Genomic DNA, 16,131 nt, shown 5'->3' with positions numbered 1-16,131 from the left:
TGGGAAGGAATTTAGTTAAAAAGAATTAAGATTTTGGGGGGAACTTCCCTGGTGGTCCAGTAGCTAAAACTCTATTCCATGTTCCCAATGCAGGGGGTCCAAGTTCAATCCCTGGTCAGGGAACTAGAAAGAGTTCTCATGCCACAACTAAAGATCCCATGTGCTGCAAATAAGACCCAGCACAGCCAAATAAATAAATAAATAGTTTTGTTTTTAAAGAATTAAAATTTTTGATAGGTTGTAAAAATTCATCTGTTGAGGATATGGTTTATATAAGAGTACCCATCAAGTTGTGAAGAGATGACAAAGTCTTCTGCTTGCCTGCCAGCTTTGAAAGGTAATGAGCGGCCATTGGGAATAATGTGCGGGAGACACTGTGGGTGTATCTGAATCCAGGGGGAATAAGTATTGCCGGCCACTAATGAAGGAGGCCTGGGGTAGCCCAGAGCTGGCTGCTCTAACGGAGGCTGTATAAAGCACAGTGGCACAGTGGCTCAGACTGACCCAGGTTTGAATCACACCTCTGCCGCTCGCTGTCTGTCAGAATGTGGGCAGCTTACTTAACAACTCAGAAGCTCTGCTTCCCAAGCTGTAAAAGAAACAAAGCAGCACTCACCTGCAAGAGATTTTGTGAGGATTATAGGAATTAAAATGCTAAGCAACCCAGCTCAAGATGGACTCCATAATCATAAGCTTCCTTAGTATATAAAGGAAATTGCTGAGTATAGTCATGGAATAATAAAAGTTGAAATTACCTTAGAGTGAGAAAGAAGGGAAAAAAATAGAAAGGCCAATTTATTTCATCCTTTCACAACAGATTTTTGACCTGTTTTCTGCATACTGTGAAAATTCTTAGCACACGGAACTGACAACTGACACGTAGGCTGTGTTGAATCAGGCTTCTAGGATACAGAAGAAAGTTTTGGAGAATACAAGTTGGCTTCAAGTATGAATGCTGTGCAACAGATCTTCATAGAAAAAGACAGGTGGGCAGTTTGAGGTTTTGCATTCATTTACTGGGTTTGATAAATGGGATGTAAACCAAGGCACCAAAATCTTAGATGCTGAAGCAAATGTGTCTGTGCACCTAGAAGGCCAGCAAACAGGAAGTAGACAGGAGACTGTTGGATAACTTAAACACACTGAGAGAGTAAGAGGTTTGGGATGCTGAAGAATAAAGAGGGGATTAGTGAGGAGGATTTCTTCAGAGAAAGCTGTTAGTAAGCTATCAATGCCTGCCACCCCCAGGGTTTCCTAATATATATAACTGGATATAAGCAAGGACTAGAAAAAGAGCATAAAGTTTAACTTCTCACCTTTCAAATACATAAGTGTCATATCCCACAGAGTTGAGAAAGGTTGCAGTTCTGATGAGGGAGCCATGTTTCTATGATCTTTGACAAGTATGGAGTAAGGTTCCAGAAGACTGGAAATAAGCAAAGTTTCTAATTTTCCAAAAGTTGAATTTCAAAATGGTAAGACTATGCCACTGATTTGGGCAAAATCCTAGAGTATATTTCCAAACATTTAGGCATGAAAATGATCATCACTAGAAGGCAACACTTGTCTGAGAGGATTACTGGAATAGCCTGGCCAGGAGCATGCTAAAAAATGTTTAAAACATTCTGATTTTAGAGGGAGATTTGACAATTAGGTTCATTATAGAGATGTCAGTGCAGTGATAAGCTAGGGTCATAGCTGATAACCACTTTTCTCACATACCTTCATGGCTTATTTGTCTAGAGGAGTAACCTTGGACTCACAACATAGTGCTGTGGTTCTCAGTCCTGGCTGATGGTTAGAATAAACTGGGGAAGTTTTAAAGCACGTCAATACCTGGCTCTACGCTCAGAGACTCAGAGCTTGCTCGTCTGTCATTGCCGTGAGTTATTTGCATATATCAACAACTCGCTAGCATTCTAATGTACAAAGGGTTAGCTCTGCTTCCTTTGTGTTGTCTTCTCGGTCATAGGATTCACAATATAATTTTAAAAAACATATTGAATGAAGACAGAGAAGCCAACTGTATTATAGTTCAGAGTTTTTGTTTGCTTATTTTAAACTTGATTCCATCACTTCCTATGTTTAAAGTTTAATTTAAACACACACACAAATGATGGGAGAAAAAAAAATGAAGGGAGAGAGGGAAAAAGGAAAGGAAGGCAGGCAGGAAGGCAGTTACTGTGTTGAGGGGCCTTGCCAGAGCAAAGGACACTGGGAAGCTTCTGGCTTATCCCACAGAAATGGAATGCATTAGTAGAGAGTTCTGGTTCTGATTAGGGAAAGCCCAAGGAAGCTTCTGGGAAGTGAAAGTCGCTCAGTCATGTCTGACCCTTTGTGACCCCATGGACTATACAGTCCATGGGATTCTCCAGGCAAGAATACTGGAGTGGGTAGCCTTTCCTTTCTCCAGGGGATCCTTCCAACCCAGGGATCAAATCCAGGTCTCCTGCATTGCAGACAGATTCTTTACCAGCTGAGCCTCAAGGCAAGCCCAAGAATACTGGAGTGGGTAGCCTATCCCTTCTCCAGTGGGTCTTCCCGACCCAGGAATCGAACTGGGGTCTCCTGCATGGCAAGCGGATTATTTACCAACTGAGCTATCAGGGAAGCCCGAAGCTTCTGGGAAATGCTCACAAAGAGGTCCTTCGATGTGCTCACAGACAATACTGGATTTTTTCTGAACTGAAAAGTTCAATTAAACAGGTGAGCGCTCATTTAAAGTAGAGTGCTGAGGGGTAGGAGTTGAAGTTTATGTTTATTGGCAGAGCAAAATTCCAGCCCAGAGATTTGGAGATGGATATTTCAAATATTTTATAGCAAAACACCAAACCTTTGACAAGGGGCTAGTTCAGAAGAACTATGTAACACGAGCTGTGTCTAGTGCTTGCCTCCACTCATTAAGGAAGAATCTTTAGGCCCCAGAGAGTACACCCCAGGGGTTAGGAGTCCGTGGACGGGATCTCACATCTACTCATGAATGAGGGTTTTTTGGGGGGGAGGATTACCATGTTGCTTCTACTCTACTTTTCTTCTTCTCTTTCAGTCTCTTTCCATGAAACTTCCATTCCATGCGATGGAGTTGCCTCATTCACTAGTGAGCATGTAGATTAAACAAGATGACACATAGTAGGCACTCAACAAATTAAAGTTATTTATAATAACAGCATCAATAATGGAGAGAACAACTCTGCTGGATCTTTCTACTGATTTAAACTACAAGGCCACAGAAATTAGGAGAGACCTGTAGAAGCTAATTTGGAATACTGGAAGGAAAGATAATTCTTTCCTATTGATGATGGTGATTCAGTCCGCAAATGCAGGAGGACAGCCCAGACAGGATACAATAATGATTCCAGGCATGAGTCACTATAGTAACAGGGTCTCTTAAACAGATTCCTGGTGGACACTTGATCAAGAAGTCAGATTCCTCCAGCCTGCCCCTCTCAGCTCCAACCACCTTGGAGAATGAGGTTAAAGATAGCAATGCTTTAGAGGCATTTAGATAGCAATGTGTGTGCTGAGGGTCAGGACCTGAGCTAAGTGCTCTAGACATATATGTGACCTCACTTAGGTCTCACAGCAGCCTGTGAAGCTAGAACTCTTATTATAACCCCTATTAGACAGAGGGGAAATAAACAGTCTATGGAATTAAAGAAACTGCCCAAGGAAGAATCAATTTTCTGATCCCAAGATACACCCTTAACTCCTTTTGACACCTTAGAAATCTCTGGCAGATACGGAGTACCCAGACCTGTAGGAGATCCTCTTCCTCCTCCCCTCACTGGCTCAGACCCAAGACCATCCCTACATCTTGGCCCCCTCCAGTTCTAGCCAGGGTGCTTTCCTTCTTGTGCAAGTCTTTGTGAAGGACACATTTAGCTTCCTGCCCCAAATCTTTGCTTCTGAACCAGATGGAGGACTCATATGACTCTGAGCCTCGGGTCCCCAGGGAGAGCGTGTGCAAACACCAGCTGCCACTGCAGCTCCTTCTGCACACCCAGTGTTGGAGGGGCACAGATCTGTGCTCTGAGGAGCTGAGCACCCTGTTCCCTTTCGGGTACAGAAGCGACATCTGGGGGTCATCCTGCCCTGCTCAAGCTGGCTACTTCTCGGCATGAAAAGGCAGAGTCCCTCTCAGCATTCCTAGCACATGCATGCTTGCCATGTTGCTTCAGTCATGTCTAACTCTTTGCAACCTCATGGACTGTAGCCTACCAGGCTTCTCTGTCCATGGGATTCTACAGGCAAGAATATTAAAATAGGTTGCTGTGACCTACTCCAGGGGATCTTCCCTACCCAGGGATCAAACCCAACTGAGTCTCTTACAGCTCCTGCATTGGCAGGCAGGTTCTTTACCACTAGTGCCATCTGGGAAGCCCTATTCCTAGCACAGATAGGCCTAACATTGGGGGGGGAACTATCAGAAAGAGGTGGTGCAGTCAGATGGTACTTTTTCTCCCATCTCAGCTGATTTTCCTAATTTTCTTTCTCCAGGATGGAGGCAGCATCCACCAAAGTCAGCTCCTTCTACTGGCAAGAAGCTCAGCAGAACCTGACATGAACTTTGAGGAAGAAACCTTGATCAGTCCCCCAGGTTTGAGGTGAGATTTCCCCATCCAGTTTTCCATGTAGGCCTTTGAAAAGCTTTGTCTAATTGAGTTGCCCTGTGCGTATCTCAAACTCCCCAATCCTGCATCATGTATATAAGAGGAGGTCTGCCACTCCTCTGAATCATCATGGCCTTCCAGAAAATATGTGCCTTGATCCCATGTTATTTTAAAATTTCCACGGAGAATTCCTAGAGTCTGTATTAAGGATTTCAGAGGAAGATAACTTTGATCTTTTAAAGTTGGGAACTAATCCAACAGTTCTGTAATCATTAAAGTGGGCTCAAAGGCATACAAAGGTCAGATGGAGCCCTGGAGTCCATAAATGCCATCTTACACTGAGGGTCCAAGAGAGTTGGCCTGCCTGAGTCAAGATCAGTTTTACACTGAAAGATCAAGAGCATCCTATTCTCTCCTCGAGTCTGGGGACTTTTCCCATGTTACAGGAAGCTTTGGATAGTGTCTCAGGTTTTCTTGGTAGAGGAATCATACAGCCTCTACAGATCATTTCTCTAATTCCTGAAGTTCTGTTTTTCTTGAGCCCAGGCTAATAGCTGACCCACTTCTGTTAGGAAATTGCTTGATCGTGGGCGTCTGCAAACAGTGAGATGAGGCTACGTGACCACTGCTCAGAGCCTCCATCCCCCTTCTCGTTCCTGCTGCCACCAGATGGTCATGAGATAATGCCACGTCTTTCCTGCAAGAAACAATATTCCTGAACCATTCTGCCAATCCCCACTGATCGTCTTGGGAATGCAATTCCTCAGCCTCTCCCCTCTTGTTATCATTTCCCCTGTCTTATCTTCAGAGGGCTGGGGGACCTGAGCTGGTCTCTTTCCAAGGAGAATCAATCATCTCATGTCAGGCTCTCGGGGGGGTCATGTAGCTGATATAAACGTGCAGTCTGGGAGTTCCGGCTTACCCGTGGAGGCTTACAATGTGTGTGTGACTACACTATCGTTCCCAAAATTATTTATGATACCAATCTTACTCCTTCTATCTTAAGATTCGTGTTCTTTAGTCAAACAAATCAAACAAGTGGAGTTCTTGCCTCTCACAATTCCCCTGGGAGACTAAAAACAAGATGATGTTAGCTCATAAACCTGGCTTCCAGCCAAGCTTTGATCTCTGATCCCAGCCCTTCCCTTGGTCCTCAGCACGACTCTAGCCACAGTTAGACAACATCTCTTTTTAGCTCTGCTGATGACAGAAGAGGCAAGGAGTGGAGATTATTGAATCAATAGTTACTGTCCCTGGATATTAATTAGTAGGTGGGAGAATAAGACCTCCGAGATGAGATCATTGTTAGCTGGAAGAAAAAGCTGGCAGAAATAGATGGCACTATTATCCTGTATCATTCATCTTTTTAAGTGTGAAACCGGTGGCTGACATGTAAAGGCCCGAGGGTCAAACCCAGAGACTACGGAAGATACTTTGAATGAATGGCTTGACATAGGCGAATTTGGGCACTTGTAGCTTTCATATTTGAGGCTTCAGATATTTTCATGCTACCCTCCAAAGGCCATATTATACCACTGTTTAAAATTTTTGCCAAGGCACAAATTCGGATTACACTATGAAAAGCAAGTCATCTAAAAATGAGTGAGCTTAGCTGATGGCCTGGCATCAGATTCTCTATGGTGTTTTATCTCCACTTACCACGTGATTTCACTACATTCTCACAAAAAGCCCTGTTGGGCAGATATTATTACCCTTCTTTCATAGATGAATGTATAGGAGATTGTGGGCTGTGGTAATATTTGTGAAGATGAGGATTCGAGAATATTTCAGAAAGTATCTCATTTGCATGTCAAGAATCTGCTGGGCTAATTTTCTTCTTCTCTACTTGAAACAATCCAGCCAAAAGAAAAGACATAAGTGCAATCATTTGGAGAATGTCTTATAACTCAAGCATCAACTGAGGCTTCTGTAGACTATAAAATCTCATTTGATCTGCTACAACCTTCCATTCTGCCATCCACAAGAGCTTCCTCCCAGAGTTATCTGCCAGCCCTCTGTGCCTTAGGTTCATACGATCAGCTTCCCTGAAGACAAGTACTACCTTTATAACTTTAGGACTATCCCCTGGGCAATCCTTTCAACGATTTCTGTAAAAATCCAAATGTTTTAGGGTTTTGTAGACTTTGCAGAATTTTTTTTTTGAGGGGGCGGCAGGAGATGGTAAAGAAGAGATACACAAAGAAGCACACAGCGGGCTACTATTTCACTCACCCTCCCTCCTTTCCCCTTTTTTATATGCTCATTTTCCAACCCCTCTGAAAGCTACAAGTCATTCTCTCTCTTACACAATTCTTGGTCCTTCTCTCTAAAATGGTACCAGCCAACTCTTAGACCTCAAGAGGCTTAGACTGCCCTCAAGAGAGGCTATCAAAGTGTTTTCCTGTGAAAATGTTCTTGTATCTGCTGCTGAAAAAATAAAACTTTCTCCCTTTGGTGATTTAACCATGAGAATGGTCCTAAAATGGAACAGGTTGCCCCAGGAAATAGGGAGATTGATTTCTCCAAGCCAAACACATGAGAACCATTTAGGAAGACACTGAAGAAAGATTTAGATGGACGATTATGCCAAGTTACCTCTAAGATCCTTCCAACCCAGAGATCCTTTACTGGAAAAGCTCTGAGCACTTCCCAACTCTGACAGCAGGGATTCGAGTCCATGCTCATCTCTCACTGGCTTCAGGAAGGTGGGTACAGCATTTAATCCCCTCCACTACTCATTCCCCACAACTGTAAAATGTTGGTGATAATTAATAAATGACAAGAGGTTTCTCAGTTATTTAGCACAATGCTGCTACATAGTCATAGCATCATAAAAGAGGGCTGCTGGTATTATTTGTATTTCGCTGTCACTACTGTTTTGTTTGGTTGGGTTGTCCAAGTCAAGGAGGCAGTAGAATTTAATGAGAACTCAATTAAGAATAAAAAGAAAGAAATTCTAGTACCACGTTTGCTACTTATAACCCAAGTGGTGTTAAACAGACCATGTGACTGATCTGGGCCTCAATTTCTTCTTTGAAACTGTAGGGGGGTGATCAGGATCCTCCTTGACCACTTTGCACAGTTGTCACGAGAGTGACAGGAGGAAATTCAGGTAACTGTTTAGTCCTGAAAACTTTAATCACCTTAAAAATTGGTCCAAATGACAGAGTTTGCCCCATCTGCCTTAGATGTCTGCCCCAGAGTTTCTGAGTTCTTTTTTCCCTGATGCTTGTCTGGGACCCACCAAGGCATGCCAGCTAATTCATGGTCTTTGAGAAATAACCCCAAATCTTCCCTCAATCTCTCCTCTCCCACTCCCTTGAAAAGCTTACTATTCAGTGGTCCCCACTCTCTGCTGGTTCAAGAACTTATTAATGACTTTGCCAGCTACCATTCTCTGAGAACATATTTGCATTTTCAATAGGAGTCTTCTAGAGACATGATCTCATAAGCCAACAGGAGGTTAAAGATAGTAGAATTATTTTAGAGAAGATGAATCTACTGGGTCCAAGTAGGCTGTGCTAAAAACAGCCTACTTCATCTAGAGGTAAGTCAATTCACTCTGTTTTGTGTCCTACTGGAACTTCCATCCAAAGGCTCTGTTGATCAGCTGTGAGATCCACAGACACTCATATCCTTGGAACAGCTTTCATATCAACCTATCTCTTCTTTATGGACAGAAGCAGAGGCATGGCCAGATGACCTTGAGACTTCCCTTTCAATTCTTGGAATTGAATATCAAAGAGATCACAAGCAAAGTAACTGCAACTCTTTCTCATTTCTTCAACAACAAGCATTCACTAAACTCTTACTGTAAACCAGGCACATTGCCAGAATCTGAGCTTGCAAAGCTGAATAAATGCAAACATAGCCTTAACCAGGATGCCAACCTTTTGATGTAAAACTAAAGAAAAGGACCACTCATTTCTAATATTTGAAAAAAAAAAAAAACAATAACTTTTTACATGCAGTTTCTCATTTGTTTTTCAAATAACTCCATAATCTAATAAATGATCTTTTCATTCAACATAGGAGGCATCTGAGGCTTGGAGGACTTGAGGCAGGTACATTAAGTGAGTCACTCCTCCTTAGCCTCCACCATTCATCTTTGGGATTCTGCTGCTGCTGCTGTTGCTAAGTCACTTCAGTCATGTCCGACTCTGTGCAACCCCATAGACGGCAGCCTACCAGGCTCCCCTATCCCTGGGACTCTCCAGGCAAGAACACTGGAGTGGGTTGCCAGTTCCTTCTCCAGTGCATGAAAGTGAAAGTGAAATTGCTCAGTCGAGTCTGGGCCTGTGTAAATCATATAAACCACACTGGCTCAATCCAGTGTGAACCAAACAAAAGTACATATTATATGAACAACTCACCCTAGTCCATCTCATATATCAGATGCCCTCTGTTCTTAGCCCCTTGCTCTCTCTGCACTGTAAGCTAGGCTCACACAAATGCAAAGTGTGGCTTTGCATGCTCAAAATACTCAGTACAGACCTTGAGGGGTGTGTTACCTGCTTGAGTCATTATCTTCCTCTTTATCAAAAGTCCTGATTTCACAAGTACCTTTTAGAACTAAAATGGGGGAGTCATGAGTAAAACCAGAAGTCTAGTGTTAGAACAGTCTTGAAGCTCCTGGGCTTCTTAGCTAGAGACAATAACTTAGTCAGAGGACTTTTAGCTCCTCATTCAGGTCCAGAGAGGACTGTAGCTATCTGCAGTTTCCATGACAACCAGTTTCTATAAGTAGATCTGCCCCAAGCACAGTAGAAGCTTGTAATCAGTTCTTAATAAATGCTCACAAATGGCTGATTGATGACTGGAAATATATCTGTCATCTCCAGTGTACAGCTTACTCACTCCCAACAGTGAGTTCATAAGCACTACTTCCACATTAGAGGGAAATTTACCCTAGTGTCCATGGACACGAACAGAAGCCGATTTAAATAAACTTTGCCTGTGCTGTTATTATTCAACTCTTTCTTAAAATAGTCTTTCACTAGAATTTCTTTAGCCCAACCAGTAATTCCATATCAAAACAGTATATCTTTGGTTCTTCCTCCCCAACTCCACCTGCTATTGCAGTAGTTCCAGTTTCCTCAAACTCCTCTCTGTTCGTTCTGGGAGTCCCCAGGATGTTGCCCATCTCATGTAGTGCTCTTGGCTACCATTTTCCTGTTTTCTTGTTGAGGCTTGAAGCACTGCTGTCTTCTGCCATGACCAATGCCAAGGACTCCATACTCTGATTTTGTTTCTGGAGCATGGTGACCTCTCCCTCCCAGAAGTGAGCTGACATCGGCTTGGACAGTAATCCTTCATAGGGACATGGGAGGCCCAAACTCCTGGTCCTCCATATGTGCTTGGAACTGGGTCCTAGGACAACTACAACTTAGACTGTCAAGCTGCAACCTTTGCTATTGCATTAGCTGTGGCAGCATGTGGTTGTGTACACTAGTTTGGATTTGACCAAAGAGGTGATGCTAAGTGTGCAGGCAACATTTGGGTCTCTTTCATTCCTGGTATAAGTAAGTAGTTAAGCTAATGCTACTTCTCATCCGTAGAGTGATTGGAGGAAGGAGAACTGAGCTTATTTACTCCTTCTCCTTGTAAAAGGAATTCAGAGCCTTTTTCCAAATTGGGAGCCTTTTTCCGAAATGGGAGACAGTCCCTTGGTGGACCTGAGGGACATAATTTCTCTACCAGACATTGAGACAACACATCTGACAAGTGAGTTTATAAGGGCAATGGAACAGATTATTTGAAAGGAAGGTTCTTTCAGATGCCACATGTATTTGTTATTCCCTGCCTTGGTCCACCGGAGAAGGCAGGGGCACCCCACTCCAGTACTCTTGCCTAGAAAATCCCATGGATGGAGGAGCCTGGTAGGCTACAGTCCATGGGGTCGCTAAGAGTCAGACACGACTGAGCTACTTCACTTTCACTTTTCCCTTTCATGCACTGGAGAAGGAAATGGCAACCCACTCCAGTATTCTTGCCTGGAGAATCCTAGGGACGGCGGAGCCTAGTGAGCTGCCATCCATGGGGTCGCACAGAGTCGGACACGACTGAAGCGACTTAGCAAGCAAGCAAGCCTTGGTCCACATAGCAGTTGATGCAGCTGTTAGGGATATTTAAAAAGAGTAAAAGAAATTTAAACAAGAAGCACATATAAATAAAAAAGACAGGGACTTCCCTGGCCATCCAGTGGTTAAGATTTTGCGCTTCCACTGCATGGGGCGAGGGTTTGATCCCTGGTCAGGGATCAAAATCCCACAAGCCTCAAGATCCAGCCAAATTGCAGAATAACTTTGGAATTTCCTCATGGTCAAAGAGTTAGGACGCTCTGCGTTTATTGCCAAGGCCCAGGCTCAGTCCCTGGACAAGAATGAAGATCCCATAAGCTGTATGATATGGCCAAAAGTAAAAGTGACAAACATAATTGGGGCATAAAATGGAGTTGAAATGAGACTGAAGCAAAAAGGTCACTCAAGAGGCTTTAAGCTTCCCAGCATTGATACACAAAAAGAAAACCTAATGTTATGGGATCCCTACATTTCTCAGGATTTATCTTAAATTTCTTAAGAAAAGATGTATATTCTGATACGTGATAGAAATAAATTGCTCTCAAGAGGTCTTGTCAAGCGAGCTGCGTGAGTAATTGTAGAAAATGCAGTTAACGAAACCAAGAAAACCACTCAGTGAGCAAAGGGTGATTGTAAGCACACAAATCACAGTGCGTGACAACAGAAGATGAAAGGAGCCCCCGCCAGAGACTGTAGGCTCCGCCCTCTTCTCCCCACCCCCTGCTGGCCTCTCCCTTTCATGTCTTTCCCTTCCCATCTGGCACTCCTCCTTCTACCCCTCCTTCTTCCCTCCCCCCTTTTTTTGTCAGTGGCTCTATCCCTCTACTAATATCCCTCTCCTTCAGTAAAATTGCTTCCTCTTCTTGCCCTAAAGTTCAGGAAGGATGTTGCAAGTTATGTGCCTTAAGGCTTTGAGTCAGACCTATGTTTCACTTCAGTCTCTATCCCTTAATGTTTAGCAAGTTTAGTGAGTTCTAGCTAAGGCTATCTCATCTAGTCTTCAGACTTGAAACTTCAGCTGTATACTCATCTCCTGTGTTTCTACATCTGGTCCTGACCTCACCCTGAAATCTCAACTCTTATATCCATCTATCTAATGCCTCTCAACATCACCACTCAGATCCAGGTAGTCTCTCAGAATGTCCATATGCAAGTACCGTGAAGTCTAAGTCTTTCCTCTGATGGTCTCCTGTCCAAATCTTCTGTACCTCGTGAAATGGTATCTCCATTTACCCAGTTACCCAAGTGAAGTTGCTCAGTTGTGTCAGACTCTGCGACCCCATGGACTGTAGCCTACCAGGCTCCTCCATCCATGGGACTTTCCAGGCAAGAATACTGGAGTTGGTTGCCATTTCCTTCTCCAGGGGATCTTCCCGACCCAGGGATTGAACCGAGGTCTCCCGCCTTGTAAGCAGACGCTTTACCATCTGAGCCACCAGGGAAGTTACCACCCAGTTACCCAAGTCATTTCTTTTTCCACCCCCATTTGAATACATTTGGAAACCAATCTGCTTCACCTTCAAAATGGACCCCAAAATTCAGCCATTTCTTTTTATCCCCAATACACCAGTCCAAGTTCTCTCTCTCCTGTTTAACTGCTAAAATACCTACATAACCTCCCTATGTCAAATCTTCCTCCAGCCCCCAGCTACCTTCCACACAGCCTCTACCATAATCTAGTTGAAGCTAAAGCATATCATGGCATTCCTTTCAAAACCCCTCAGTGCTAGCAAGCATGCTAAGTCACCTCAGTAGTTGTGTCCAACTCTTTGCGACCCTATGGACTGTAGCCCACCAGGCTCCTCTGTCCATGGGATTCTCCAGGCAAGAATACTGGAGTGGGTTGCCATGCCCTTCCCCAGGGGACCTTCCCGACCCAGGGATCAAACCTGAGTCTCTTGTGTCTCCTGCATTGGCAGGTAGGTTCTTTATCACTAGCACCACTTGGGTAAAACTTAAATTCCATATCAGGGAGTAGTTTCAAGGCTGTCTGTATGTGACCTTTCCTATCTCTCTGAACTCATCTCTAACCACTTTCCCCTTTATTTGTTACAAGCTAGCCATACTGGTTTTGTTATTCCCAGAACAGGCCAAGTTCACTCCCACCTCAGGGCCTTTGCACTTGTCACTCCTACCTCCTAGAGCATGGTTCACCAGGTTTTCTTAGGAGTCATTCTCTCCTTCACTCTGGTGTATCAAATGCTGTCTTTGTAAAGAGGCCTTCCCTCCTCATCACCCCGCCCCATTACTTTCTCTCCTCTCCTTTGCTTTATTTTTCCTTATAGCGCATATTGTTCTCTGTTACTTTATACACTTCTTTATTTGTTGATTGCCTGTCTCCCTCAGGCAGAATGTAAATTCCGTGAGACAGGGACCTTGCCTATCTTGTTCCAACAGCACCCTCAGCGTATAGTGACAGTGACTAGCACATTAGATGAATTTAATGCATCATTGTTGAGTAACCATGCGGATGTGCGAGACCCACAATGAAAGCTGCGTGTCTGTTAAATGAGTGAATAAATATCACATGTGCTGGGGATATAACAGGAATTAGGCCTCCTGTATGCTCATGGCACTTAGCAGAAAAGGCAGCCATTAAGTACATAATAATAATGAAATAGCCCCTGCTGGCTCAGTGGTAAAAGAATCCACGTGCCAATACAGGAGACACAGGTTTGATCCCTGGGTTGGGAAGATCCCCTGGAATAGGAAATGGCAACCCACTCCAGTATTTTTGCTTGGGAAATTCCATGGGCAGAGGAGCCTGGTGGGCTACAGTCCATGGAGTCCCAAAAGGGTCAGACTTAGTGACTACACAATAGCAACAAACAATAAAATACAGAGAGTGCTATGATAGAGGAAGTTCAAGGAGGTAGCAAGACCTGTAATTTAATCTGGTATAGAATTTAACACATTAATGTTATGGTCTTAAGAAACTAACCTCTCCCAGCCCTATTGTCTACCTGTGTGAAATGGGGATACTAAGAGTATCAGTTGTGTGGCAAGGAAGAAAATAAAAATGTCTGTAAAATGCCTAGCACCTAATATATGCTCAGTAAGTTACAGCTATTATTGTTGCTATAAGATATTAGTATCTGATATACCTCATAGAACCCCTCAGCATCTTTTTTTTAATGGAATACTGTTGCTTTAAAATGTTGTGTTAGTTTCTGCTGTACAACACAGTGAGTCAGCTGTATGTATACATACATCCCTTCCTTCTTGGACCTCCCTCCCACCCACCCCCATCCCACCTATCTAGTGAACCACCTTCCTACATTTGGGAGAGTAGTTTACATTCTGAATTCTGCTCTGCCAAGTTAGAAGCCAGAGTCTCTTTTTAGCCTTCTTTGGAGCTCAAATGTCCATACATAAATCTGGGTTTCCCCTAGCAACCTCATGCTCTTTGATTAGGAAGAGAGCAATGTGATAATGCAGACCTCCCATGGACTCCATCTTTTAACAAAAAGGTGTCCAAGCTTGGAATACAGCGTTGGCTGAGTTCTAGCATTCTTGATCTAACATCATCACTGTAGGCTGAGGTAGTTGGCCCCAGTCATGAAGGGGTATAAACATCTAATCCTCAGGGTGTCTGGGTGTTCTTTCTGGCTGAATAGCACTTCACCCTGATTCTCTGCCCCCACTGGAGACTTTGTGAGCTCCCTAAGATTCTCAATAAATTCCTTTTCTACTTAAGCTAGTTAGGGCGGGTTCATGTGGTTGCAGCGAAGGACCCAAGTGACACACAGATCATCTGAATAATTAAGTGATTGAGGACCCTATGCTATGCACACCATGTTAGTTACTGATCAGGGGCTTGTACAGGCCAAGGGTATCGAGGAAGGGACCCTCAGGTAAAGGGGCATTGGTTTGGTTTTTTTTCCAAGGTGTGTGTGTATATATATACATATATATATATATATATATACACACACTAATTATATATATATATACACACTAATAATATATATATATACACTAATTATATATATATATGTATATATATATATATATATATATACACACACACCTGTATGCGAGACAGCAAAAGAGACACAGATATATAGAACAGTATTATGGACTCTATGGGAGAGGGCGAGGGCAGGATGATATGGGAGGATGGCATTGAAGCATGTAAATTATCGTATGTGAAACGAATCACCAGCTCAGGTTCGATGCATGATACAGGGTGCTCGGGGCTGGTGCACCAGGATGACCCGGAGGAATGGGATGGGGAGGGAGGTGGGAGGGTGGTTCTGGAAGGGGAACACATGTACACCCATGGTGGATTCATGTCAATGTATGGCAAAACAAATACAATATTGTAAAGTTAAAAAAATAGATAAATAAACTAATTTAAAAAAATAAAATAATAGACATATATTATAAAATAATATATATTATATATATACCTATATATATATTATTAGTCTTAAAGAGCTTGAAAACCTGCGACAACTGTGCTTAACAGAGGTTCACATAATTCCTGCATCACAACCCATTCTTCTTCTGCTTTTGCACAGAACTACCATCCTGAGCATCTCAGTGCTTCCTGTATTATTATCAACCATTACGTTACTTCTATTATTTTTTTTAATTAGTTTATTTATCTATTTTTTTTAACTTTACAATATTGTATTTGTTTTGCCATACATTGACATGAATCTACCATGGGTGTACATGTGTAACCCTTCCAGAACCCCCCTCCCACCTCCCTCCCCATCCCATCCCTCCGGGTCATCCCAGTACACCAGCCCGGAGCACCCTATATCATGCATCGAACCTGGGCTGGTGATTCGTTTCACATACGATAATTTACATGCTTCAATGCCATCCTCCCATATCATCCCACCCTTGCCCTCTCCCATAGAGTCCATAATACTGTTCTATATATCTGTGTCTCTTTTGCTGTCTCGCATACAGGATTATCTTTACCGATTTACTAAATTCCATATATATGTGTTAGTATACTGTATTGGTGTTTTTCTTTCTGGCTTACTTCACTCTGTATAATAGGCTCCAGTTTCATCCACCTCATTAGAACTGATTCGAAGCTTTGCGCAGTGGCAGTATCGTAGCCAATGAGGTTTATCCGAGGCGCGATTATTGCTAATAGAACTGATTCGAATGTATTCTTTTTAATGGCTGAGTAATATTCTGTTGTGTATATGTACCACAGCTTCCTTATCCATTCGTCTGCTGATGGGCATCTAGGCTGCTTCCGTGTCCTGGCTATTATAAACAGTGTTGAGATGAACACTGGGGTACATGAGTCTCTTTCAATTCTGGTTTCCTCGGTGTGTATGCCCAGCAGTGGCATTGCTGGGTCATATGGCAGTTCTATTTCCAGTTTTTTAAGGGATCTCCACACTGTTCTCCATAGTGGCTGTACTAGTTTTCATTCCCACCAACAGTGTAAGAAGGTTCCCTTTTCTCCACAC

General features: G+C 43.2%; 1 pseudogene; it reads left to right on the top strand.

Moving 5' to 3' along the window:
• Positions 1-15,742: 15,742 nt before the first annotated feature.
• On the top strand, positions 15,743-15,865 carry LOC145508003 (U4 spliceosomal RNA; annotated as a pseudogene).
• The last annotated feature ends 266 nt before the right edge of the window (positions 15,866-16,131 follow it).

The sequence above is a fragment of the Giraffa tippelskirchi genome, chromosome 5 (genome assembly GCF_054371585.1).
Source record: "Giraffa tippelskirchi isolate mGirTip1 chromosome 5, T2T-mGirTip1v1.2.pri, whole genome shotgun sequence".
Taxonomy (NCBI): Eukaryota; Metazoa; Chordata; class Mammalia; order Artiodactyla; family Giraffidae; genus Giraffa; species Giraffa tippelskirchi.
This window is presented reverse-complemented; position numbering and strand designations above follow the sequence as displayed.